Genomic DNA, 24025 nt, shown 5'->3' on the forward strand with positions numbered 1-24025 from the left:
GGTCCATGCATTCATTTGTCTTGACTTCTATTGGATTTGCTCTTTGCTAACAAGCAGACTTAGCCAGCCCAGCTTGCCATGGTAACAGCCCACAGCTTGCTCTCTGTCCGGCTGCCTGGCTGCTTTATCTCTGAGGCCATCTGTTCTGGCAACACAATTCCAAAGCCACTTAAACAGAGCCTGGAGCAGGGCATCCCTAAGCTCACATGAGTGTGCGTGCACAAGCACATGCACATAGAAGCAGTATGGCCCCTGCAGGGTGGAAGGTAGTGTCAGTGGGGATCTCAGCAGCTGCTCACTTTTCCTGCTGTTCTTGAGTAGGTTTCTGACAAGTCCTTATGAATGTGTGTAAGTCTACATATCTGTCTGCTTCAAAGCTTCACCCCACTTTTCTCTCTCCATGAGTCTCCCAAGTTTTGACCTTTGTCCGGGGTCTTTTTCTGCCCTTTTTTCCTTGGTCTGTGTTATTTGTTATCTATCACAGTTGCAGCCATGGCTATGAATCTGGTCCTTGTCTCTCTGTTCACCTCTTACCTTTAAAGCGTTGTCAGTTGCTCTTTACTTATTATTCTCTTCATGTCCTGGTGAGGAAGACCTTAAGGAGCTGCTTGTGGAACAAAGAATCAGGGGGCTGTTCCTTATGTTCCGTAATTTGATTTTGAGCATATCTGTCTCTTCATCCCCCACTCCAGTATGGCTAGTCATGGGGACTTAAGGGCACTGTGTCTAGCTTCTTTGCGTCTGTTCATATCCTGGGGTGGAGTTTCCTTAGCTCATGCCTAAGCTCTTTGCTCTGAGCCCAAGTGAACTGTCCACTGAATGTGTTTTCCTTTCTAACTACACAGCCTCTTTCTCTCTCACTCTTCTTCTTTCCCTCCCCTCCTCTTCTCCCTCCTCATCTCCTTCTCTCTTTCCCTCCATCCTGTGGGTTTAGCTAATACCCTTCTCTTCCCCTAGGAGAATTTGGATAAGCACAGCGTCCTAGGCCAGCAGGCTCCTTCTCATTCACTTGGGTACCTGAAATGAGCTGAACTGGGCATCTTGTTGAACTTCTTTTCCCTTCAAGTCACTCTGAGTTCCATTACACCCTATTCTAGCTTGACACATAGGAGATACACAGGAAGTCTCTCTCTGGAATTGATTCCAATTCTACTTGAGGTCTGATTTAGATAGTTCACTCTACAAGGACATGTTTCCTTCCTGCTGTGGCATCAAGGGTAGCTCTCTTACCCTCTCTGCCTTAGTGCTTCCTTAGGCCTGGGCTGCTATAAAATCTGGTTAGGACCCTGAATTTGTTTTTTTTTTTTTTTTTTTTTTTTTTTTTTTTTTGGTGGGGGAGGGGGAGCTTGAAGGCTTCTGACTGGAGTTTTTACTGAGTGACTTCTGCACTGCAGACCAATTTGCTTAGAGCCCTGGCTGGCAGCCATTCAGTTGACCTTCCTGCCGGACAGTTTTCCCCAGGCTCTATTCTGCCTGTGTCAGAGCAGCAGGCTAGCTGAGTTGTGGATGGAGTCCTCACTCTGGAATCCTGAGATCTTAGGCAGATTAAGCTGAGACCTAGGCATGGTAGACATCTTGGTTCCTATGCTCTGGTTGTGTAGAGGATGTGGGAGCTCTAAAGTTCTGGATCATAGTGATAAGCTCAGGGGTTAGAGCACAGAGACTCTGGAATGTGTGCTAGAGGTACCCTTTAGAGACACTTACAGTACTTTTAGAACTTAGGGTGGGCTAGCAGAGACATTGTATGGTTATGCGTACTGGTAATCACATTACAGGTAATGTCAGAGACCTCCCTTTTGGTCAGTTGCAGTTGCTACTTATGGTTGAGAGTCCAGGGAAGGCAGATGTTGTAGCTAGGCAGAACCCAGAGTAAAGCTGGGTTAACAGCTGCTGTCAACAGCCACACAGGGCTGTGACCTTGGCAAATAAACACTGCTAAGCTCTATTGGCCACACATACTGTTAGTGAGCTCTGACATGGTATTGGCAAGTACCTAGCTGCTGGGGTTCAGGTGCCTCCTCAGTCAACCAAGTTTCAGAGTTAGGGTTGATCTGTCTTGCTAATTCAAAACATACCCAAGTTTTCAACCTAGGGTCTATTAAAAGGAAGCAGCACTCCAGAAGTGTATCCTTGATTTCTACTAATGTCCTTCAGGGTGGGTGTCACAGTCAAATGAAACAAATGGGACTTGATAATTCAGGCATGGGGGGGGGGTCATGATGCAGAAGAGGCTGCTAGATTATGGGATCTTGAAGTGGAAAAGGGGGAAAAGACAGTGGCTATTTTCAATGAAGCAGTGCCAACATGTTCTGGCTCTGTGTAATTCCTGGATCTTCCTTTGACTCATAAGGAAAGTGAGTCACACAGACACTGATAACTTGTTCAAGATCACTTCATATTAGGAGATATACAACTATGGCTTGGAACAGACAGAAAGTGGAGACCTGACCGTCCACCACAGCTACCTTTCCCCACTTTCTCCTACTCTCACTTCTGCTCCTAACCATCAGCTGCTCCTGTTCCCCACTGTTTCCCCATTTTACCTTTGTTCCCCATTCCCTCTCTGTTCCCTATGTCCCTAACACCACTTCCCCTCCTTTTTCCACTTCTGATTTTATCTCAGTCCTCCATTTATCTCAGCTCTCAATCTTCTCCTCCCTTGCCCTATATTCCAACTTCTCACCTGCCCCCACTGTTCCCAACCCTTATGTCTCCTCTTGCCTCACATACACATTACCTCAATTTTCTTCCTTCTTTCTCTACTCACCACGTCCCCTATTTCTCCCCTGGTTTAATTTCCCCCCTGACCTCTACATGCCTTCTATTCTCTCCTGCTTCCACCTCTCTTGTCCTTGCTGGCACTTCAGCCAGTTTCAGCCCTCCTCACTCACTCTGTTCTCTGCGTGACACACTTGCCTTTGTTTACATTCCTGCTCCTACTGCAGACTCATGTAACCTTTGCCTAGGTTGTCATTATCTCTATATGACTAATAGGCATCCAGACATTCATAAAAAGCCATAGATTTCTGCCCTGTTCAACTCATGGCGTCACTCAGAAACCCTATGATCCCATGTGGCCCTCTCTTAACTTTAGTGCCCTAGGTCCCCTGATAGCTTGGCCCATTCCTTAGAGCATCTGCCAACTTGAATAAAATCATTACCTCCTCCTTTCTGCGCTACTCCTGATTGTCCACTGCCTGCTCATTTTTCTTCATTTTGGATGTGGGCATTACATTTGCTAGAGATCCCAGGGTATGAGGAGCAGGCTCACTCTGCATATGCCTCCTACAGAGCTCTGAAGAGCCTTCGTGCCTCACTCCTACTACAGACACTGCTCCTGAATGGAAGTGACAGTTTGGGTTTAATCATAAGTTGGGAGAGAGGAGCTTAGGGCCATCACCCTGATTCCTACCTGGATAGTTGCTTCCTTAGTATTGGGGAGCTCAGAGAGTACCTGCTGTGTCCAAGTTGATTATTCAAAAGGGCTTCAGTGGGCTATCCTGTACATGGGGTAATATAGAGGACTCATCCCTGAAAAGGCCTGTTCTCCTTCCCACTTGCTGACTTGTTCCTACCAGACTGCTGATCTAGTGTGACAGCCCAATTCTAGCCACATCTCCTTCCCTGTTCATCTATAGCATAGGGAGGGGCTTTCTCTGCCTCTTCTACTCCCCTGCTTTGGCCCTGCAGGCGGGGTCCATTGTTTGGGCCTGAGGCCCATTGTGTGTGGAAGGGAGCCTCATTGGCAGGCAGCCGGCATCAATTTGTGATTATGTGCTCTCTGTCTTGATTGGCTGGTTGTGGTCTGTGCTCCCAGCGTCCTGGGACACAGAAGTTTGTACAGCAACTTTTTCCAGCATGAAGTGACTTGTATCCAGGCTCCAGAGAAGAGGTTCATCCATCTGGCCAGGATGACACTCTGCGGGAGCTTCCTGGGTGCGTACCATCCCCGGTCCCTTGCACCCCCCTCCAGGCTGTTCATAGTTCCGCCAGGATGCCCGCCAGTGCTCAGTGCTCTTTTCTGGGCCGAGAAAGTGATAGACACGCACTCCTCTTGAATGCCAGCCAGAGGCCCTGGGGATACCTTGGGTCCCTTCGGCTGACAGCACAGAACCCTGTGAAAGCCTCACAGCTTACCCATGGTTGGAAGTCGGGTGGATGGTGGGCAGTGGGCTTGTATTTTTGTTTCTCATTAGGACTGCTGGCTAGCCAACGGAGGGAGAGATATTAGCAGCCCCCGTCCCAGGAGGCTGGGAAAGTGGAGGTGGACCGTGACTTCTCATGTCTTTGTGTGAATGGGAATATCTATTTTGGTCTTGTGTCCTCTCTAGGTACATCCTAATCACACTCACAGTTGAAGAGCATGAGTGTGCATGTGTGTGCGAGAGTCTCAAAAACTGGTTGCCCAATGTTTGGGAGTGTGAGACAAGCACACAAAGTCAGCCTGGAGTGTGGGTAAAGTGGCTCCTGGTTTTGTTTGCTCCATCTGCCAGGGCCTGCCTGGGGCAGCGCCCCCCAGCCCTCAGCTGTTCTATACAATATTAATGCTGACCATCTCGGCTGCGCACACAACGCCCTAATTGTCGCCGGCAGCATTAAGGCAGGCGCCCATCTGCGGGAAGCTTTCAGAAGGAAACAAGAAAACCTCACCCCCAGCTGGTCACTGGAGAAGGTGGTGCCAATTACAGATGCAGAAAGTTTAGAACAAAATTACTTGAAAGAGTTTTTATGAAGCAAATGAACTGACACTTGGAATGTCTGTGTGCGGATTTGCACAAGTAATTACACCTTATTTGAAATGATCCTACCAGTTAAGCAACAATTAAGTCTGCTCTCCCAGTGCACACAAAGCACTTTCCGAGTGAGCTGGGAGCAGTCAGAGTTTAGCTTTTCAGATCTCTCCATTTCCTCCCCTAAAAAGTCTGTGGACCCACCGCCTCAACCGAAATTGTTTACCTGTAGATCTTCCCAAACTTTAAAAGCACGTGCAACCTGCCTTCAGATTTTTATGAAATATAGCTTAAAGGAACAGTGTGCTATTGAAAAAAAATAGTCTTTATGAGTCTTAAAAATTCTGACAAATTTAAGGAAAAAAGTTTTTTGATTATAGCTTGCTGTTGTCACATACAGGAGCTGTATGAGTTGGCGGTACACTTTTGGAATTGCTTTGCCTTGCTAGGCGAACTGGCAACTGGGGACTTAGAGCGTACTACAGGCTTTGGCGAGTAGAGAACAAAGGCCAGCTCCGTGGGGGTGGGGAGTGGGGGTGTGGAATGAAGGGAGCGCTGTCCAGAGTGCTGATCACTCCGCGGACCGCCTCCGCTCTCGCTCAGCTTCTTTTAGGGTTGAAGGGGGTGATCAAACCCCAGAGTTGGCTGGAGAAATTCTCCACTCTATTTCTTTTCTGGTACCCCCGCTTTGTTCTCCAACACTGTCAGACAAAGATCTTGAATCTTTACTCCTCAAACCAGCTTGAAAACCCTCTACATCTCTAACTTACCAGATAGGTTGCCAGTCCTGGGTTCTCCCTGGCTACTGGTTTGCGATTTCCTTGCATATTCAAAGTGCAGCCCCGGGCAGGATTTGGAGCATATTCTAGTCCACTGAGCTAAAACTCTCAAAGCTTGTGGCTGCTCAAAAGGGATAGGAGATGCTGACAGACTGAGGTTTGTGCAAAGACACTTTCCATTCCCTCAGAAAATAATGATGCCCCACAAGGATTTTTTGTTGCACATATTGGCTTCTTCCCTTTGTCTTCTCTGTCTTGTATTATTTCTTAAGTTTGATTATCATGAATCTGAATTAAATGGCTTTCTTGGCATCTTCAATACTGCTGGGCAGTAAGGTTAATTCAGCACAGGCTCTCCGTTCTTATTCCACCTTCTCCTTATAACAATGGCACACAGTGCCACCCTGAGCCTGCATTCTGCCGATAAGGCTTTAATAGAATTTCTGAATGCTAAAGGTTTCAGATGTAAAATATCCAGCTCCGACAGCTTGTTCAGGGGAGATAGAGGTGGATTTTCAGGAGTGCTCTCAGCCGAATGTGTTCTTTTATGCTAATGGATAGGAGTTCATGAAAGAATAAGAAAATGGTGGGCAATCATTGTAGGACACTCAAATGTTCTCCCTGGGCTAATTAATATTTCATCTTGTTTGACCACTGCAGGCTTGCATTTGTTTCATTTTTGCTTGATCTAAATAAATGCCCCATATGAATTTTGTATTTTACTTGTATGTGTAAGAAATAACATGCTTAACTTGCATTTTGGAACAAAGCTTCTTGTTTTCTGTGGAATATGTAAAGAATGAACTATGTGTTAGAAGTAATTGTTCATGAAGGAGAGGCTTCTGCTTATGTCCCACAAGGTCCTTACAACCTGTTCTCCTCGCAAAAGCTAGCATAGTTGCTCTGTTGTGTTCAGACTTCTGTCGGCCCATGCCTGTCTTCGACAATCAAGCAGGACACTGTATTTCTGCACAGCTTGCCAGGGGGACGATATTTGTTTTCTATTGAAACCTGAAATGACTTTTGTGCTGTGAATGTCCTGATTTCTAGATGTGACAGTAGTGTTATCTCAGGATCTTAATTTGGTTTTCATTTTTGTGTTTTCCAGTACAATTTCCAATTCTGATTTGTCAGTGTAAGGATAAGTTTTGAGGAACAAACAAGAGTGTCCCGGTTTTCTCTTGAGGTTGTTTCTGTATTCAGCTCTGTAAATTAGAGAAAAACTGAGAATTGGCAGATTAGAAAGTTGACAGGCAGTTTGCATTTCTAGGGTGTGTGTTCCAGAGACTTTTTCTTCTTGGTGTTTTTGGGATTGCTCCTTATAGACAGTAAATTTATGTTTCTAGGGTTAGGATAGCAGTGCTTAGAGATTTTTTTTTTTAGTACTCTTTGGAAGACCTTTAGTATCAAAACATTAAAACAAAAAGGGAAAGTGTAGCATTAAAGAAATCTGTTCTGCTGTGTTCCTTGTGAGTATACTTTACTGTTTCAATCTTTGGCCTTAAGTGCCATTCTTGAAAAAAAAAATTCCACCCTAATTCCTGGTACTTCCATATGAAAATGAGCCCATATAACACTTTTAGTTCATTTGAGAAATAAATTCTGCAATCCATTTTTATGATGGGAGGTTGTATTCCTAACCACCAATAAATATTGTAAAGCACTTTCGCCAGAGCCATGCTAACCCAGGGCATCTGTCATTCCGGTCGCTGCTATTAGGAATTATTGGACTGAACCACTGGCAGAAAAAGAAGAGGGGAGTGACCATGGTTGGCATAATGCTTTTTGCTCTTTTGTGTGTTTTACATTTGATAAAACCAAATCATGCTGTATATTGATTGTAGATATATTTAGGCAGATATGGGCACTTTCTTTGGTGAGGCTCAGAACAGTAAACAGAAAAACCTACTGGTCTGGAGCGCCTCCCACCTTCAATTTGGCAGATCTATCTTTCTGATGTTATACTGTAAATTTATTTCACCTCAGAGAGTAAACAGATAGATTGGAGCCCCAAGGGTTCATGGGTAGCGTATTTACAAAGGAGCCTCCTCCGCCAGCCCGTGCCACCGCTGCTAATGAGAGCGGTCATTAAGTAAATGAGACATCGCCTTTAGCTGGCTTAGGAGTTCGCACACTGAGGGGAGAAGATATTTAATTGAAACCCACACACAGGCTTCCCCACACGTGACTGCGGTGAGGGAGGCAGCTGCCTTCCCCTCCCCCGTCCTCCCCCCACCCCCCATGTAAATTTCATGATTGCTTTCCGTGATGTCATTTTGAAAGAGGACAGACAATAGCTGTGGGGAAAGGTAAGTCAATGTTATGTTCTTTTGCTGACAAAGGCAGATACCCAGGGCTTAGCTTTTCCCCTTGGACAGAGGGGAGGGCTAAAGCAGAGAGGATTTCTAAGAAGGCTCTCTTTGCAGAAAAGCAGGTTGGGGGATGTCTTTTTAAAATTGTTCTGAAGGACAAGGCTTTCTTCTCCCTGTCTGCCTGGGCTGTGTGTTCCTTCTCTTTCTCTGCCCTTCCTGCGTTTCTGAGATTCTCATGGGCATGTTGTGTGTCTAATGGAAAAGGCATTAGGGGAGGAGGACACTGTGGATCAAGACAAGAAACTTTATCTCTATTTCTGGAAAAGGAACACAGATGTGCCTGGGCCATGGGACACAGAAGCTCTGTGTCCAGGAAGGATGCTGACCCCATGCGCAGGTCTATCTGAAGCAGAGACTTGGAGCTTGGCTGTTTCTTGTGGGACACACACTCCAGGTACCCAGAAGAGATGATCCTGGGAGCATTTTGTCTTCTTGTCACATACTTCTAAACTTCAGGAGCAACACTCAGGGAGAATGTGTCTGTGGGACCCATGAGTAGCATTTGGTGTTACTGTTCTTCGTTCTTCCAGTGTGCATTTGTATGGTTGGAGTGTGCCAGTGTAACTGGATTTTCGTAGTTAAAACCAGGAAGTCAGTTTGGGCTTTGAACACAGTGGTGCTATTGCACATAAATGTGTTCTGGAGGACTTGGGTCTGTTCATGAGATTTATATCCTTTATGAATCAGGATAATAAACAAGTATAGGGAAGTTTGTATGCTACTGCTGTATTGACTCATTACCTGCTCCTTTCAGACATGGATGCTTTCTTGTTTCAGTATCATCTTTGAATAAACAGACATCATTGGCTGGTAAAGTTAGTTGTTTAATTTCTGAAATAAAGCTTCTGAGAAGTGGGTTGAAGATTACATGTGTTTGGCATTACATGAGTTTGGTCAGACTGTGTAGCTGTAAAATGATGATGATGATGATGATGATGATGATGATAATAATAATAATAATAAACAATAACTGTGACTATTTTAATTGTTCTTTTGGGAGAGGAAGAAGATGAATCTTGTCCCACTAACTTAAAAAATAATCTTAGTCCTGAGGATATCTCTGAAACTAATGGCCAAGTGAACAAAAACAGGAATGTGCTAAGGCAAACTTAGGAGGGCAGCATCTAATTGGTACTTAAGGGATGTGCTAGTTTCTCTGAGGTGGCAACAGTGTGGGGTGTTGGGCCCTTATCTGACGGTGGCAGGGGGTGGGAGGGGCTTTCTTTAGCCCCAGGCTCTTTGACACTATGACCTCTTCCCATTGGCCCTTGGCTGTAATTTTTACCTAACTAATATTATTGTTAACAACTTGTTAACTAACAATAATAAAAGAGTGGAAAACAAAGATTATAGTCTTATGCACTCAGTGGGATGCTGTTGTCAACTGAGGCATGGCCTTACCCCTCCCAAGTGTGTTCCTTGTGCAGAAGAGGGCAGTTCAGCCAGTTTACTTCCATAGGGAAAGAAGCACCTTCATGGAATCTTTTGTAGAAAGGCTATCTGATCCCCAGGTATTTTGGTGGTGCTAGACTTCAAGAAATTTGTTGATCCAGAAGGCTGAGCAATAATAGTGTTCAAGAGTTCATGGATCTGTAAGCTTTTTCATCCCAAATCAACCTGCTTTGCATGTTTTTTTATAGTACAGAACCCAGGTGTAGTTCTGAGAATTCCTCCAGCTTCAGTCTGAAGAGTAACTGAGGGTACTGCCTCCAGGGTCTCTGGGTAATCTCTGGATATGTAGATTCTGTGTTCTTGTCTTAAACTCCCAGGGTTGCATGATGAAACCCTGCTCTGAGAAGACCCTTCTCACTTTTGTAATTGCAAAGTTGTTCTGAACTAGTATGGTGTCAGTTTCTGCTTGAATACTTGTGAGTGTTCAGAGATGTCAGGAAGGGCGTGCTGGTATGACGGTGCAGGCTTGACTACTGTGGGCCACTGACTTACACCATATTGGTCCTCCTTTAGTCCTGGTTATCAAATGTGTAGATGATATGGGTGATATTGTATGTGACATGGAGTAAAGGCCAAAGCCAGGCACATAGAGAGACTGGCTCAGAGCCCAGCAGGCCACCTTCTGGCATGGGCAGGTCTAGGAGTGGCTGGATTATTTGGATGTGGTTTGTATGACCCAGCCCTGGATGAACACAATTGAAAGGAGCCTACAGACTGACAAAGTGCCAGGAGCCTATTAGGCCTCCAATAACTGCTTATTATAAGCAAGCAGTTTGTTAGGGATTGAACCCTTCCTAGATAAACTAATGTGAAAGGTCTGCTTTGGAAAAATAGGTTCTTTAGAATAGAACAATCCTACTTCGCTGGGCTGGAGTAAAGGTGGGTTCAGGGGCAGTCAGAATACGCTGGTCAGGACTGGACCCAGAGTGGTAGGAGATAGGGAGTTGAGAGATGGCAGAGGAGGCGCTTCTGGTGTTTCTGGTTCATAGGTACCCTGAACACTGGTAATGATTCAAGTATTTTGTGCTCCACTTTCCTAATCCTAAAAATCCAGTGCAGAGTCACTGTTTGTTGGCTTTTCTGAGCATATCCACTTTTCTTTCCTTCTTGTCTTAGGACTTGTCTTTCTGCTTTTCCTGTATGTTTAATAATCGAGTAATCAAAAGTGCACGAGTTACAGATGTAATTTTAACTGAAATTTTTGTGGTCTAAGTTTATACAGAAATTTGAGAGGGCAGCATTAAATGTGAGGGGAAGACTGAGCTCAGTGGAAGAGCAAGTGCGTAACAAACACAGTGTCCTGGGTTTAGTGCCCAGCTAGCAGATTGCAGGGACAGGGGTGTGGCTTAATTGTCAGAATGCTTGTCTGGGTTTGTCCTCAGCACTGCATAAACCGGGATTACATACACCCGTAATCCCAGCAGTTGGGATCTAGAGACAGGAAAATCAGAAGTAAACGATCATCCTTGACTATATAGTAGTATAGGATATCCGAAACACGGTTCCAGAAAAGAAAAAAGAAAAATGGTGACTTTATTTAAAAGGAATAGAGTAGCTGCTATTGCTGTGGCTCATGGACTTTCTGCTTTTTGAAGACTATGGACCGTCCACTGCTCAGCTGAGAGCAGGTTCTCGGGTTCCAAGTAGAAGGTGCTGTCACTTCAGGTTCTTGCATATTTTGTGTTCTACATATATGTTAAAATTTCCCAAATGCCACTTAAAAACAAAAACGAAACCACATGAGAGGCGTTTTCATTTGAATTAAAATATCTGATTTCAGGCTTCTGCCGAGCTAGTGTTCTTAGAAGCCAATGCAGATTTAACTCACGTCTCTTGGCAAATACCTTTAGGAGTGTGCTTTTCTTATGAGACCAACTTCGTTTATTGCTTCATCCTTTTTTTTTAATTTATAAAATTCAATGCTATTTTAAAAAGAAGTAATGACCATAACTTAAAAAATGTTCTATTATTTTTTTTAAAGCTGTTTTATGTATATGAATCTTTGCCTACTAGTATGTCTTTGTGCCACATGCTTGACCCTGTGGAAGCTAGAAGAGACATCAGATCCTCTAGTCCTGGACCTTCAGACAGTTGTGAGCTGCATGTGGGTCCTGGGAATCAAACCCCAGACCTCTGGAAGAGCAGAAAGTACTCTTAACTGCTTGGGTCATCTCTTCAGCTCCTTATTTTTGGCTTGGTGAGACATGGTCTCTCTCTTTGTGGTTCTAGCTGTCCTGTGAATTGCTGTGTACCTCAGGCTAGTCTTGAACTCACAGAGATCTCCCTACCTCTGCCTCCTGAGTGCTGGAATTAAAGGCAAACACCACCATGCCTGGCTCCAAAGATGTTTTAATTTGCCCAATGAGAACATCTGCTTGGCTCTGCATTAGTCCCACTTTTAGAAAGAGGACAGTTTGTCAGATACAGTGTTGAGCTCTTATGGCATCCCTGATCTTCTGAGAGTCTCTGCCCTGTAGCTTGCCTCATCATCAGGATTATGGTTTTGTGTACAGACAGTAATGAACTTTCAGTTTGTATAGATATGTCTGGGGAGAACTGGGTCCATGCGGGACTGTGGCCTGAAAACATTGCCTGTGTCAGGAGAGCGCAGGCAGACATGGTTTGAAGGGCCAGGGTGAATATGCAGAGACCACTTAGGGTCACACTGAGATGGCCGAACAAGGTGGGAGTTATGTAATATGATCCAGGTGTGAGGAGAAAGAATGGGGATACTATGTAGTCTGAGTTGCTGGCAGGTTGCTTGTATACCTGGCCCCAACCTTGTGGTATTTGGTACTATATAGAATGGATATGAACCCCAATTGGCACTGATCAAGAGCTAGAACTCAACCTTTTCTATAGAACCGCTGAGGGTTTTGAGAGCTGTGACAGCACAGGAGCTATGATTTTGAGACCTGTAGACCCGTGAATCCCTCGCAATACAAATACGTCATTTGTATTTCTCCTTTCTGTTCACTTCTATAATGAACACTGTGTACCGAGTCTGGTAAACTAATGTCCACTTTTCTGTAGTGCTAAGCTTGAAAATCTGCACTGGGCTGTTGCTGAATTGAAATGTCACTTGAGAGCATAGTAGTAAGTTTATAGGCAGAGGGCAGCTGCCTGGGCTTGTGCTTCCTTAGCCAAATTTAAAGTTGAGCAGGGATCTTAGAATTAGAAGAACTGGGATGGAAGGAGAAAAATGGGGCTACTTTAAAAACTATTGCCTCTTAGTTCTTCAAGGCAAGAGAGAGAAGAGGCAGAACCTGCTCTTTTCTGAGCTAGATTGCATCACCAGGAGAGTTTCTGGTATTTGTGGGTAGGAATACCAGTCTCAGTACAGCTGCCTATTTAGTGCTAGGCTTTCAGGTAGTGCCAGACTACCATGTGTGGTTCTGAACTCAACCTACCTCTCCTGTCCTGAAAAAAAAGCAGGGCCTATGTTTGGCTTTAGGATTCACATAGCAAGTCATTTTGTGCTTGGTCTCAAAAGGTTTTTTGTCATGACTTAGTGAAGCCAGGTATCAGCCTAGTTATCTACCACCTGCTTTCCTAACCTAACCAACTCTTCAGGGGAGGTTGCAAGGGGATGATAGGCATTTTCCCTGGGGCTGTCCACAACTTGTGGATGAAGGTGTCAATCAGGAATGAGTTCTACAGTGCCTCTGAACAGGTTGTGTTTGTTTTTCCTCCCACTTTCTTCTTTGGCCCTAAATGGTGTTTGGGAGCCACTTCCTTCTAAAATCTCCACCTTTACTGTTCTGAGTGAGTTTTGCATGGTGACTGTTGCAGCTCCAAGAGTATCTTGAGTTTATCCAGCAGAGTGCAGGTCAGGGATGAGAGTAGAGCTCTACTTGGGACTGAGTGGGTCAGAGTCCTGCTAGTATCTCCGCACCTTGTTGGTCACATGGTAGTGCCACTATCACAGCCACTGCTGGGTAGAAGCAGAGTGACACTGACTATTTGGGACACTGCTGCTTGGGTTGGACAACCTTTTTCTCTGTTGGCAGCCTCCAATGACAGGTCGCCTGAAAAGCCAGTCCTATGATTTGGTTTGAAAAGTCATTATTACTGCAGAGCAGTTTAGCTGTTGTTTTTGCAGCATTGGTAAGGTTAAAAGAAATAATGATAATAATATAAGAAAGACTCAGTCATAGTTACTGCCTGCAACATGCTATTTGCATTTTTAAGGAAACATTTCTTTGAGACAGCCTGGGTGAAAGGTCACTATTTGCATATAAATGAAAAAGAAAGTGTGTGGTGTTGGAAGTTACATCTGTATTATTTTCTCAGCAGTGAGCTGCTGTTGGAAAGATTAGGGGACATTGCTTGCATTTGGCTTTTATTGAATAGAGAAAGTACTAGCGGAGGCTGATTTAGAAGCAAAATAATGAGAAATGTGCAAAGCCATAGAATTCCGGACTCCCCTGCCCCCACCTCTCTTCTCTCATTTTCACCTAAACTCAGCAAAAGTAGGTCTGTCTGCTCCACTCAGCAAGTATTCTACTCTTTGGATTTTAGCTTTATTAAACCGGGGGTGGGGGGAGAACAAATTTTGCCCCTGGTCTCCCTTGTAGCCCTGTTTGTTTCCTGCTAAAAGCTATTTTGTCTCTGGACCTGTCCACTCCTATCAACCAAGGGTATTGCCAAAAATGTCTATTACTCTTCCAGGGTTAGAAGGATTGGGGAGGAAGGCAGTACAGATTTAGAGCTTCAAGGACTCCAAGCAGGGACAGCAAAAAGGCAAGGGTTCAAAAAAGTTCTGTGTGGGTGGAGGCAGCCATGCAACTTCCATGAAATCTTCAGTTTCTTTTTTCTGTTTATACTTTCAGGCTACCAGACCTTCTGGTCTGGGGGTGACTTTTGGCTTTTTAGTAGGCCAGAAGCAGAGTTCCAAGCAGCAATTCAAAAAAGACCAGAGGAGTTGGGCCTGTGCAGAAGGTTTGTGATTTGGAGGCCATTGTATTTCGGGACAAAGAGGACCTTAGGAAGTTGTGCCTGAGACTCCCTTCTTGTCCTGTTCTAATCTGCTTCTTCTTAGAGAATTTTACTGATTACTGATAAGTTAAATTATTTTTCTTTTCCATGTAAATTAAATTTTTTTTTTTTAAAAAAAAGACAATTTCAAACCTACTGAAGTATTTCAAGTATAGAACAAAACCATTTCTTCTGAACCTCTTGAGAGTATGCTGCTAGTGATCCTGGCATGCATATTTTGCAGGCAAGACCATTTTTTCTTTTGCTAGCTTAATTTTCAGACCCTCTGGAGGTGTGCTGGACCGTAGTGTCTTAGGTTGTTCAATTTGAAATACGAATGATTCCCATGATATGTCTTTCATGATGATGAGCCATTTGAAGAGCACTGGAAAAAAGCCCTTCAATTTGGGTTTGATTGATGTTGCCTGTGATTGAACTTGAGTTACATAGGAACAGCTTTCTTTGCCTGACTCCAGCATTCCTTGGCTGACGTGCCAACTTCATACTCATTCAGGTGGGGCATCCCAGAGTGTTCCCAATGTTTCTCTTTTCCTTCTGCAATTAATTAGTGTTTAGACACTGTGGAGGCATTCTTTCCCCTTAGACTCTCAGTTTGTTAATTTTTGTTGTTGTTTCTAAGATTTATTTATTTATGTATTTTATGCGTATGTGTGTTTTATCTCCACATATATATGCATCATATCTCCTGGGACTACAGTTATAGACCATTGTGAACCACCATGTGAGTGCTGGAAATTGAACTCAGTCTCTGGAAGAGCAGCCAGTGCTCTAATTTGTTCATTTTAAAGGATATATGTAAAGTCTCACGATCTAGTATTTTGACCAGTAATTAGCCTTCCTTTGATGGGCAGAACATTCCTGATTGGCCAGTACATGCTCCTTACTTCCCCACCATTTTTCCTGTTTTTCTCTTCTTGCTCTATGCCCAGAGTATTGTGCTGGAGAATAGAGGCTAGCCTATGGTCCCAGTGCCACAATAGTCCATGGTAAAATATTAGGATAAGGTCATTGTCCCAGTCCCCAAAGTCTAAAGTGAGTTGTGGCTAGCTTTGTGGTCTTTACATTATTATTTTACTTGATTTTTTTCTTCTTGCCTTTCTCAGCTTTGCCTTAAACTTGAACAGTACCAGGGAAAGAAGATGAAGGATTGAGATAAAGCATAGGAAGTGTTTAGCCTTTAGAATAGCTTAGGATATCTTTAGAACAGAATAGGCATAACTTATGCATAACTCTAGGGCTCAGCTGCACATCCTTGTTCTGCAGAACAATTTAAGATTGGATTGGGATGCTGACTCTCCAGGCAGGGGACTGCACAAGCAGGTGTAGGGATGCTGCTGTATGGCTGGTTGATCATCAGGCATGATTTTCGAACCTTCTGCTCAGATGCAGATTAACTACTGATGTACCCTGACACTGCTCTGGCAGAAGTAGAAGAGCATCTGTAACTATCTGGGTCATGGGACTTCCTGGCTCTCGGAAGGAGCTGTCTCCCTTGGCTCGTGTTGACTACATGGAGTTACAAGGGTCCCTGGGAAAGGAACAAGATAGGCAAGTTTCACCTGCTCTCTGTGGCCCATGCCACAGCACTTCTATGGAATCTTCGTTTTAACCGTAGTCCAGCATTCCCTGGGTCCTTATAGGCTAAGCTGAATCTGGACATAAATTTCCAATCTGGAATTAAAAAAACCAAAGGTGGCATGTTGAGAATTTTGCACGATATAACAATTCCTAGAGGCAGCCCATAAATTGTTGGCATGCCTTCAAGACCTGGGACTCCAACACTCATGGGTGGAAGTTTATCTCGTCAGTCCATATTGTCACAATGCTATTTTAAAAAATATTTATTTATTTTTACTTCATGTGCATACTCATGTGCGTGTATCCCATGTATATGCCTGGTACCTGCAGAGGTCAAAGGAGGATTTTGGATCCACCTGGAACAAGAGTTAGAAATGGCATAAGCTGTCATGTGGACACTGGGAAATAAACACAGGTCCTTTGCAAGAGCAGCAAGTGATCTTAACCATTGAACTATCTTTTCAGCACACAGAATTTTATTTTTTGATGTAAATATCCACTTGATAATTCTCTTGAAACAAATCTGGAATCTTCTCCCTAAGCAGCCTCATACTGAAAATTGAATCCTTACCTTATCTTTCAGTTAGCTGTGTGAGATGCTGGCCTGGTTTCCTTTTGACTCCTTTATTCTCAAGGGTCTAGAGCACATAAGGCACTATAAAGTGTGCCTTTCTTCCTAACCAGGTAGAAATCCAGTGTTTATGAGTCTGTCTCCTGTTGATATAGGAGATATATTGTCTCCTTCAATAAGGCTATAACCCTCAATCCTTCTAATCCTTTCAAATAGTGCCACTCCCTGTGACTAAGCATTCAAATATGAGCCTATAACAGCTGTTCTCATTCAAACCACCACAGATATCTAGGAATAGAATTGTCATGTTAGAGGGTACCTATACTTTACCTCTTGAGAATTGGGGTTGGAGAGACGGCTCAGTGATATATAACAGTTACTTTTGCAAAGGACTTAGATTAGATTTCCAGAACTCACATGGTACCTGGTATCTCCCAACCATCTCTAACTCTAGGGGGTCTGATGTTCTCTTTTGAAATCTGAAGGCACATGACACACAGATACACAAGCAGGCAAAGCACTCATACATATACAATAAAAACTAAACCTAAATCTAAAACAAAACAAACACTCCTCCCTCCAAACCTTGAGAATTACAGAATAGTTTTCAAAGTGACTGCTATTTTTCATTTCTCTCAACAGTAATGAAGAAGATTGCAGTTTCTACAGATTGAAATTCATACTTGTCTGGTTTTGAATTTTTATAACCATTTCAGTGAGAGCTAAGTGATATCCTTACAGTTGATTTGCATTTAACTTGTGACTAGATGTTGAGGTCTTTTCATGTGTATATTACCCATTTATATAATGTCTTTAGAGAAATGTCTTTTCAAGTTCTTTGGTTTTTTTTTTTTTTTTAAAGTGGTTCATTGTTTCATTAAAGAGTTATCAGAGTTATTCTCAGCACAAATCTTTTTATCAAATATATGGTTTTCAAGCATGTAGGAGAATTTTATTGATGGTATTATTTGAAGACAAATGTTTTCCACTTTGATGAAAGCTGTCTAAGGGTTTTTTATTGTGATAAAACATCATGACCAAAAGCAGTGTGGGAAGGAAAAGGTTTGTTTTATCTTTCAATTCTCAGGTTCATACCACCACTGAGAGAAGTCAGGGCAGAAACCCAAAGTAGGAACCTGGAGTCAAGAATTTCAACAGAGGTCATGTAAGAGTGCTGCTTTCTGGCTTGTTACCATGACTTGTTTAGTCTGTTTTCTTCTATACCCCAAGACCACATCCCAGGGATGGCACCATCCACAATGGATTTGGTCATTTCATATCAATAACTAATTAAGAAAATGCTCCATAAGCTTTCTTTTTGTTTGTTTTCCTACTAAATTATTCAAGCACCATTGTTGAATATCTACCAATAAAATATAGTTCACATTTATACCTTTGAGTCTATCTCAATTATCTACACGTTTATTCTGTGAGGATACTATATTATCTTGGTAATTCTAGTCTTATGGTAAGTTTTGAAACAGGAAAGTATGAGTCCTTCAGCTTTGTCTTTAAATTTTTTGTTTTAAATTTTAAAAAGTTGTTTTAGCTAGTCTATATTTCCTGAATTGCCATGTGAATTTTATATTTATTTTGTCAGTTTTTGCAAACAAACTAAAAGAAAATCAATTATACATAAAATACATCTGGAGAAATCAGGAGCAGTTCCAGTGACATCCAAAAGCTTTGGTCACATGAGCAGCAGTAGATTCAGAGAGAGAGGAAGATAGAATAAGGCTTCTGAAGTCTGCTGGGGAGACTAGGAAAGGCTGGCTAGGCAGGAGCACCACCTGCCCCTGGGAGGACCATCTGCCCCTGGGAAGACATGGTATGTGTTTGGGAAGGGTGTGACAAAGAGAAGAATGAGGTCCAGATCCATTGTGCTTTATAGATTCTCCTGCCTTTTCCAGGGAAAACAGGTTCAATGCTTTAGAAAAATGGGTGGCTCCAACACTCCTGTGATCCCTCAGCCAATAGCCAGATGGGACTGATGTACTCATCTGGAAGTCAAGCCCTCCAATAGGAGATGGAAAGCTCAAAGGGGCTTTTATGAAGATGGTGTTCCCTTAGTAGATTTCCCCAGTGTGTCTGTTGTGATCCCCAGAAATACAAGCTCCCAAGGTAGCTTGGCTTGAATCAAGGTGATTCAGAAAAAAATCAATAGGGATCTTTGGGGAAAAATTATAGCAGTCTTGTCTTCAGTGATGGTGTACCATAGGGTACCAGAGTACTAGACTTGAAACAGGGACCAGCAGGCCAGTTTTTGTGCTCTTTCTGCAAATGCTGCTTCCAATCCTGGGTCTGTGAGACAGAAGGATGTGAGTACTATAATCTAGAGAGCAACTGAGCTATGTTTGTGTTTCGACCTTCTCCCAGCTTGTATTGGAGGTCTTGGTGTTGTAAAGGACAACTGCCTTCCCTGTGGCTCAGGCTGAGCAGTCCCTGGTTGCTTCGCTGAGATTCTTTTTTTTTTGTTCCACAGAGTCTTGTAACTGTGTATCTGGAATCCCTGTGGAACAAACACAGAGGAGGGCTCTAGGTCTCTAACAGGGATTAAGATGAACACCCTATCCTAGCCACGGGATGATGTGTCTGAACAGTAGGTTTTCCAGTATGGAGGCTGTTTACATAGAGGAATAGGATTCAGACCAAAACCTCTTCTTTAGTCAACTTCAGATGGTAAAGGTAGTGATAGTGACAACATCAACACTGTTCAAGAATCACTGAGGGATCTTCCAAATGTTTCTTAATCTCCAAGTAGTTATTCTCACTTTGTGTACAAAGGTTTAACGCAAATAGAATTAGAGGTCAAGGTGACATTACAGTCAGGTTATCTTGAAGTATGGACTACTTGGTGATACCACTGTGAATCTGTGGGAAGCATAGCTGCTGGTGTCCACACTCCTAGGTAGGACTCTTCAGATTAGTTGGTTCTGCATGCTGTTGGACTTAGTATGTGACCAGGACTATGGGTTTTATAGAATCTAGACAGTAGACTATACATATAGCATGCAGAGTTCATAGGGCAGGACATGGTCATGTGTAGGTCCCAGTGTAGAATAAAGGAACCATATGAGAACCCCATACTGCTGATTCCCTGTAGTCATTCTTATAGTTGCAAGAAACTTCCCGGACAAAGGAAGAAAAATTGTGTCATGCTGCTTTCAGGACCTTTTATACAGAGTTTTGACACGGGTGTCAGCATTTTGCTTAACTGTATGCTCTGTTTCTAGGGGGTGTGAAGAAAAGCCCATGTTTTGACCTTGTTTTGAAATACTTCATAGTCTTTGTTACTGCTGGTAGATAAGAGCCACACTTTAGGGAGTAGATGACTTTAAGGTCTTGGTGCAGATGTGGCATCTCAGGCTGACTTAAAACAGTAGTTTTTGCACTAAAGGTGGTGAAGAATCCAAGTGGTCTAACTTCCAAATTCTTAGGAATGATGAGGCTTATCTCTCATCACACAGAGCACTAGAGGTCTCTTTTCAGATACATTTGCAGGTCAAATTGAGAAGCAGAAGAGACCTACGGGTGGTGCTGTAGGGCAGGTAGCTTCTGGGACACCTTTCATAATTTAGACTAAGTCCTTCCCTCCAGTTGTCATTGAGCCATGCTCCAGTCAGCTCACATTATTGCATATGCTTCTATAACAAATAATTCTGGTTGTGCCTCATGAATAAGTCAGTGCATAGGCTTTTATAGCATGTTCTCTGGGACAGATATTCAGAATCAGAACTTTGAGCCTTTCAGGGTCCAGTTGTCTCCCAGTTCCTTAATGGTACAATGGAGGCATATGATATCCCTTATATGTCAGTTCCCATAAAGAGTACCTAATGGCTGGCACAATTCTTGACTGTTCACTTATGAAACCTTCCAAGTATGTATTCTTCCCAATGGTGCAACATTGCATTGCCTCTTCTTCTACATGGGTCCCGTTCTTAGACACCTTATGTTGCTGGTGGTAGTTGCCTAGTGGTTCTCTTGGTACACCAGCACTAGGTTATAGTTCCTGCTATAAGGCTCAAGGATGGAGATACATACATACATACATACATACATACATACATATACATATATATGTATATATATATGGAGAGAGACAGACAGAGACATAGAGATAAGAGATATAGAGATGAGAGATATAGATTAGATATATAGATTATATAGATATATTTGTGGGAAGGAATATCTGATACCTGCTCAATGATGATGACCATTAATTTCCCTCTATAGATGGGACACAGAGACCTTGAATTGTGAGAAAAGTCCTACAACTTAGCCCTTTATGGTCAAATGAAGCTGGTCCTCAGCATTTCCACATAGGGAACTCACAGTTCAAAGAGATGAAGGCTTCATCTTCTACGAGTCTTCTACGATTTAGAATGTGTCAAGCCTTATAGGATCACTGTTTCTTTGAAGACTTTGTACGTTTGGCAGCTACATCTAATTTATTTTTTGTCTTTGCTCATGAAGGGACTCTTTAAGCCCTTTAAAGAAATGGAGATATTTTCAAGGAATAAGAGGATAGTCATGATATAGAGTTAATGGGACCAGGAGTGGCAGAATTCTGGATAAAAACAGCTTTGGGGATGCATCCCACTAAAATATGGGACAATGGTGTGGAAAATAATATTTAAGGGAACATGCACTCGATCTCCTTTAGCAAAATCTAAAGAAATTTCCTGGGAGAAGAAAGCAGAATGTAGAAATACTCATTTCCTGTTTTTATTGTTGGTAACTAATGACCTTCCTTTGAAACTCCGCAGCATAAAAAGCAGGTTGTCATGGAGACAGGGAATGACGTTCAGGGGATAGGTACACAATGAGTTTCTTTGTCGTGTCCAGCTGATATATTCAGCCTCTGCTTAGATGTGTGAATCTATGTGAATTTGAGAATTAAATATTAACCGTAGGCATTGCCCTGGAGAGAAGTAAAAACCAGGAAGAGAAAATACACTGAAAACTAGTAATGAATGCTAGTGGGGTGCAGGGCTCCTTGTGAGAGGCTATGTTATCAGAGCTGATCAGGCTTACTGCGTGGACTTCACTTTCCTCCGTCAGTGGGTGCTTGAGAAGTTGAATGACATATACATTTTACAAAAGCAAATGGATTTGAGCTGCACATTCTTTTGGGATAATAAAAATGTAGTTATGATTGAGTTATTCATTCTTTGGTCACTTAGTTTTCAAAATCCCTTAGTGTCATTGTGTCATTTTTGTTTTCAAGGTGGGTCTCATATGGTCCACATTAGTGCCCTGAGTTAGAGCAGCAATTTTGGGTGTCTACATCCTGTAATACATGTGCAGAATAGCCATCAGAGGTGAGGTCATGGTGTAGACTCTGCTTATAAAGAGTAAGGGTCTCTCTCTCTCTCTCTCTCTCTCTCTCTCTCTCTCTCTCTCTCTCTCTCCCTCCTTCCCTCCTTCCTTTCCCCCCTTCTCCTATTCCTTCTTTCTTTCTTTTTATCCTGGAACAACCATGAGCAGTGAATTTGTTTGTCTTTCTGATAGATTCCAGGGATTGTATCTTGCTTCACTTAAAATGTCCTGTATTTTTCTTTTCTCTTCATAGGCCTGCCTGGCTGATATTTGTCAGAGTTCCCTTTTCTGAACCTCTATTCTTTTAAACCCTCAGAAAATGAGTTCCGGGGCAAACTTCTGACCCAGAGGTGGACACAGGAAGACAAGACCAGTAGCTGCAGAACTGAGAGACATTTCCTGTGTAGATACAACAAGGTAAGGGCTCAGCCATGGGTTCTTCAGAGTCGAGATGGGGACTGACATTACCTATAGTTAAAGGAAGAAGGATGAAAACTCCGGGTGATAGTAGAGTCCTACCTTTCATCCAGCTCTCCATTTTGCGTGTTCATGTTTGGTACCAGTTATGTATGTTGTCACCTGTCCTTCATTTACCTTGTCTGGGCCTGGGTGGGCTCACAGTCCCCGGGGTTTGATAGTTAATTGTGAATAAAGAATCCATAAAGTCTGCTGATCTTTTATTTTTAATCTTTATAAGTGGGGAAGATGATGCACCCCACTCATGCCTGCCCAGAAAGCATGATGGGGTAACACAGGGTCCTTGCTTCCCAAGGATACTCCTGATCTTCAAGGTAGTGCCTATGTCTATGACATGGTTTGGCCACTAACCTTCTAATTCTACAGCTTCCTGCTGACTTGTTCTGTCTGAGACCCACTATCTAGAGCAGATGACATCAGAGCTAGGAGTCAAGATAGAGAGAGGCATGGGGCATCCATACCTGAGGTCAGATGCTAACCTCTTTAACAATATTTTAGATTCACTTATTTTATGTCTATGAATATTTTGCCTGCATATATGCTTGTGCATGGCGTGGTGTATACCTGGTATTTGCAGAGGTCAGAAGAAGGCATTAGATTCCCTGGACCTGAAGTTACAGATGATTGTAAGCCACTGGGTGCTAGAAACTGAACCTAGGTTCTCTTAAAGAGCAATAAGTTATGTTAACCACTGAGCCATCTTGCTGGTGTCCAGATATCAACTTATTATCTGACATGTTGACGATTTGTATTGAGTGTCTCAGCAAGCACCTAGGCATGGCATTCAGGATAAGGGACAGCACACGTACAGATAGAAAAGTCTATGAGTTTAAGGCAGAATGACATCTCAGGGTACTTGCATTTTATTATTAGAATATACAATTTTTCCTTTCTGTCTGGTGATAGAAATGTATAATTAACAGGTCTATTATGGTCACTTTGATAAACACTCAGACTCAGTTTGATTCTGTTATCAGTGTGCTGAAGATTATCAACACAGTGTCCTAAATATTATGGTAAAATATTATTTATTTCCATTACTGAATTTTTCACCTCTCTCACTTCACTGTACCCAAACCCCAAGAGACATGGGTGTCAGACCATATGACCATGAAAGTGGCTTGACTTAGGCTCTAAGCAAATTTCTTGGTATCCTGTCAAAGTGAAGTAGGAAGGCTCTGGTTTCTCTACATCCCAGGCACAACATGCTCAGAGGATTTGAGTTTGCCATGAGCTATATGTGACTGTTCAGAATGCAGGTGCTGGTAATGAGCTGACACTTGGACCATATTAGCAGCACTAAGGTTTTATAACTGTATTATCTCTATGAGCTCAAGGCCAGCCAACTGGAACTACATAGTGAGTTCCAAGATAGCTAATACATGGTGGCCCTTAAAAAGAAAGGTAGAAACAAAAAACAAGATGACGAATAGAGGAGGGAAGATGTGAATGGGCTTATGGGCCAGAACTGAGGGGTATCACAGGTGACAGAAACTGAGAGAAGTAGCATGGGCTAAGATACCTAAAATGGTATGTGAGTAAGATGAGGAGCCATGGAAATAGCCCACATAGTAAGATCACTGGTGTGCTGAATTCAGCACAGTTGAGTAGTTGGATAGCTTAGGACCATGTAGGGCTGTCAGAGAAGGCCTGAGTAGGTATGTTAGGGGATGCCACATGTTAGCATGTTAAGCACAGATGGTGAACCTTGAACCCCTTCTGAACTTGAACAAAATCTTTGGTCCCAAG

At 42.9% G+C, this 24025-nt stretch overlaps 1 protein-coding gene across 1 annotated transcript in view; it reads left to right on the forward strand.

The window, feature by feature from the left end:
- Positions 1 to 22120: 22120 nt before the first annotated feature.
- Positions 22121 to 24025, forward strand: part of MYT1 (myelin transcription factor 1) — a gene marked incomplete at both ends in the record, with an annotated part of 40701 nt that continues 38796 nt past the window's right edge. The window contains one exon of the mRNA XM_080925496.1: positions 22121 to 22216. The remainder of the gene's footprint in view (positions 22217 to 24025) is intronic.

Source organism: Micromys minutus (assembly GCF_963924665.1).
Source record: "Micromys minutus genome assembly, chromosome: 11".
Classification (NCBI taxonomy): Eukaryota; Metazoa; Chordata; class Mammalia; order Rodentia; family Muridae; genus Micromys; species Micromys minutus.